The sequence below is a fragment of the Agelaius tricolor genome, unplaced genomic scaffold (genome assembly GCF_023055355.1).
Source record: "Agelaius tricolor isolate 1412-34295 unplaced genomic scaffold, bAgeTri1.0.p SCAF_18, whole genome shotgun sequence".
In the NCBI taxonomy this organism is placed as follows: domain Eukaryota; kingdom Metazoa; phylum Chordata; class Aves; order Passeriformes; family Icteridae; genus Agelaius; species Agelaius tricolor.
The window spans coordinates 12,200,973-12,205,566 of NW_027269278.1; the positions used below are offsets into that span (position 1 = coordinate 12,200,973).

General features: G+C 46.0%; 1 pseudogene; it reads left to right on the forward strand.

The window, feature by feature from the left end:
• The first annotated feature begins 2,372 nt into the window (after positions 1-2,372).
• LOC139597915 (E3 ubiquitin-protein ligase makorin-2 pseudogene) lies at positions 2,373-4,139 on the forward strand (annotated as a pseudogene).
• The last annotated feature ends 455 nt before the right edge of the window (positions 4,140-4,594 follow it).

The following is a 4,594-nucleotide window of genomic DNA, read 5'->3' on the forward strand; positions in this document are numbered from 1 at the left end:
CAGGAGAAGATGAACCCTTGGATGAAATCTGGAGGTTGTATGGTTCTTTATGTAAGCTGGGGTAGATTGTTGGCTTTATTGGGAGCAGGATCAAAGGGGAGTGAACTCTGCCATGGTGCAGGAAGAACACAGCCTCCATCAAATTAGAGACAAGTACGAAATAACAGCAAACCTGGATCCATCATGTCCACTGCTCTGTTGCAGATTGAGGCAATAAAAGATGCTATTTAGGGAAAGCACACATGCTTGGCCACTTTAGTGGTCCATTCCCCTCATTCCTGTAACAGCAGCCACAATTGTTGTATCAGCTATGCTAAAGTGGACATCCCTGCCTAGGGCATTTAGTGTCCATGTCTAGGCTTTTTGCTTGTGATTTTGTCTAATTGCTGCCTGACTCTAACAATTCTGTCTGCTTCCCAGGGCAGCCAGTTCCAGCAGTTCACTTCCACAGTGTGAAAAAGCACTTCCTTTTATCTGTTAAAACCAACCCCCTATAAGATTCAGCAAATGCTGCTGGTTCCAGGACTTCCTGAACAGCAGCTGAACCAGAGCTTACCTAGGGCCTTCTTCCTTTTACAAATCTTGCTGTTGTCCTCATTTTTCAGCATTCTTCTCTCCTGATTCAATTCACATCTCCTAAGACAGTTTCTTCATACCTCATCATCTTGTTTGTCCTCCTGTGGATCTCCTTTAGTTCCACAAATACTGCAATGAGCTGAATTTTGCTCCAAGTTCCTGTGAAGGAGTGGGATGTATCAGTTTTTTTCTGGCCTTGTTTGGGATTGATCATATGAGTGCTTTTCAGTAGGTGAAGAGGAAGGACACCTCTTGGAAAAAATGTCAGGCTGCCTCTCCCTGGCTGCAGTGTTGCTTATTCTTAATGAAATCTCATTACACTGGTCACTGAGTCAGTTCAATGAATCGTGAAATGCATCCCCAGTTTTGTTTTTGAAGATGAGAGACAAAAGGGCAGTTACATCCCTTCCTCACCCTGAACTCTCTATCCAATAGATTTATCAGGGGCAAGACTGGAGTCTAAATGATCCTGATAGTGAACAAGTGTCATTGATCACAGCTTCATCTGTCCATTCCATGAAACTGAGAAATGAGGAATTATGCATTTCAGAAAAAGAGTGATGAGGTTTTGTTACTTGGCAACTGTAGCTCCCACATATTTTGGAAAAAACTGAGAACATCCTGTACCTCAGAGAAATCAACCAGCTTAGGTGAGGAGGAAGGGAGCTGGCAGCAGATCTCCAAAACTTTGAGCTGGAAAGATCTCGTGGGGCTTCTGGAAGCAAAAATTGCTTTATGTCTTCATGCTCCTCAGCTTGTCTCCTCCACATGACTGTCTGCATCAGTTTCTGGGCTCTTCATGGTGAAATAATCCATTGTTCTGCCATTTCTGTCTCGCAGAGGCATTTCACAGCCATCTGAATGGGCTCTAATCCACCTGCCAGCTGCAATCAGCACACAGCATGGCTGCACTCCTGTCAGCCAAGACTTGAGCGCCAGAAACAAAAACCTTCAAAAGAGGAATCAGCAAGAGATCTGGATGTGAAAACTGGGGAGGGGGCAACCAAACCTGAGGGCTGGTGAGTGCACACACAGGGATAGCCAACCCAGGCAACGAGGCCACAGTAAACTTTGACTTGCCCTCTGCAGTAGCAGTTGACTTCAGACAAGAATTCAGACATGATTATTAAAATAATAATTTAGGGTTTCAGTTGCTGGGAGCCAATCTCCAAGGTTGAGCTTAGCAGACTGCTGTGTTGCTGGACACCAGATAATGCATTTATGTAGTGGTTCAGCATTTTTGGTCCAGCTTTGTTACTGACAACTTTGCTGTGTGAAATCCCATTTCTCTTTCCTAGGCTGCATATAAGAATCCAGTGGTTTCAAAGAGCACATCTTAAGTCTCCAAGACAACCCAGCAGTAACCAATTAAGTAAAAGTCAGATAACAAAACTACCATGGCAAGAACTGATTGAAACGGTCTGTTGCTTCAAGGAATGAGATTGCTACAGTGGCAAAGATGTCTTACTGCAGTCCTTGTAAGGTCTGCCTGGCACTGCAGTCTGTTCTGTGAAATTCCAGTTGGCTTCATGTAAAATCAGTGACAGTTGGGTTGTTGATACCCAGTAGATCATTTGGAATCCTGTTTTTTCCTAATTATGTCATTAAAAGGACATGAGCTGATCTCCCTGCAGCCCAAGCAGCTGGAACAGCCTGGCAAGAGCCTGTCTCTGAGGCACAGATTTTAAAGCACTGCTCAGGTCTCCCAGAGAGTGGGGAGAGGTTCTGGGGCATTTTCATCATGTGCATAGTATAACAAAAGATCATAGGAAATAAATGTGAGGGAGATGGAACTTCTTTAGCTAAACCATTCCTGGTCACAGGGTGTCTCACCTCTTCCAAGGCTCCTGTGATGGTGGTTTCATCTGCTCCCCACACAGTCTAATGTGAGCCCTTCCTAATTGTAACCAATAAATCTCCCTTACTGCAACCTATCACTTCTTGTCCCCTGGCAGACACAGATGATAGTTTATTACCTTCTATACTGCACTTTTACCTATTTGAAGGGTGTCATCATGCATCTCTTCCATTTCCCCCAGATTAAATCAAGTAATCTTTTTTCTGCACCTCCTTGCAGGGCTCATTTGCTGTACCTCTGGTTGTTCTTGCCATTGTCCTCTGGACTCTCTGTGCTCAACAGCCACAAGTCAGGGGGCAGGGGCCAGGCAGTGTGCTGCCACAATGAACACAGAGCAGGTGATGTGCAGGTACCACGTGCAGTGAGAGTGTTGGGAGGCAAACAAGTGTATGTTCTCACATGATTTCCTTCAAGTAAATCCTCCACCATCTTCAAGTACTTCCAGAAGGGACAGTGTGCCTACAGTGCTTGGTACAGGTGAGATCAGATGAGGCTCACAGCCTCGGGGTGAGCCACAGCCACTGTGCCATCCCTGGCACTCCCTCACAGCCTGACAGGGGTCCCACCACCACCTGGAGCACAGAGCGAGAGGAGGCTCAGGGACAGAAATCTGTGTGGCTTGAGTGAAGAGCAGCAGAAGTCCAGTGCCCTCAGAGCAGTGCTGTGCTGCAGTGACCAAAATAACAATCTGGAAGTGAAGCCCCATTACCACTTGGAAGTAATTTGCAGTTGATGGAAGATTCTGGGAGCTCCTGTGGTGACAGGGAGCAGCTGTGTCCATACAGGGTGGAGGGAATGTGGCACTTGGGAGAGTGCTGCATGTCATGGCTGAAATGTGGGCAGCAAATGCTTCACCCTTTCAACCAAGAACAGAGGAAGGCTCACAAGATTATGTGCATGGCAACATTTGAGCTTGATATGGAGAAGGCCTTTGCTTTCCAGGCCTGTCAGGTCAAGGTGTGCAGCATCTGTGTGGAAGTGCTGTGTGAGAAACCACCAGCCTCTGAGAGGAGGTTTGGGATCCCTTCCAACTGCAACCACACACACTTCTTGTCCTGCATTTAGCAGTGGAGATGTGCCAAGTAGTTCAAGAAATCCATCATCAAGTCCTGTCCAGAGTGCAAAGTAATATTCAAGTTTGTCATTCCCAATGTGTACTGGGTAGAAAAACAGAAGAAAAATGAGCTGATTAAGGAGTTTAAGCTGAGTGGGGAAAAAGCCCTGCAAGTACTTTGAAAAAGGGAAAGGAATGTGCCAGTGTGGATGAAAGTGTCTTTGGAAAGAAGTTTTGCAGGGAACAAAAGGGCTGAAGGAGGCAACAAGGTCCTGCAGAAATGCTGGGTTCTCTGAGCAGTTGATCTGTATGCTGGAATGCACAATTGGGAATTACTCTTCTCCAAACACAGTGACTGCCTCTACACTATGGCAGGAGCCCAGGCTCTTTGTTTCCCTGTCAGCTGAGCTATTTCCATGTTCTGACTCATCCACGGCTGTTTCTACCCCAGTAAAAGCAGCAGCATTTGCAGCATTGTTCAAGCCCTTACAGGTGAAAACAATTATGAGGCAAAAGTTTCCCCACAAGTTGCACCAGTCATACTGAGTTTTTCTCTTCTCCCTTTGCCTCATGTGTGCAGCATAGCCATGGTTCTCTAGGACAGAGGGACACAAGTGACAGGAGGCCACAGTGATCACGTCCAAACCTGCCTTTCCTCAGGAACCTGGTGCCTCACAAGTTGTCTCTGAGTCAACCTCAGGACTATTTCTTGTGCTGCCTTCATCTTTCTGCACTCCCCATGCCTGTTGTGAGTGCAGCAGTCACTTCTCACTGTCCTGTGAAGCTCCTTTAATTAATTAAGTTCAGGCAACCTTTAATTGCTACTTCTTCCACCTTCCCTTGAAGAACAGCACTTACATTATATTTCCTTCTGGATAGAAACTATAATTCTTTTCAGCTAGTTCTCTCTTCCAGTTTTGTTAAATCCCTGATGAGTTCATCTTAAACTGATGAGCCTTGCTTTCCTCTTCTAGGAGACAGGACAAGTGCAGCACCCAGAGGCTTGTAAATCCTGTCATCTGTGCTGCTGCAGCAAAAGGCATTGTCATTGAACACATCTTACAATGATTGTGTTGCCATCAGCTGGGGATCTTGGAGGCAGATCT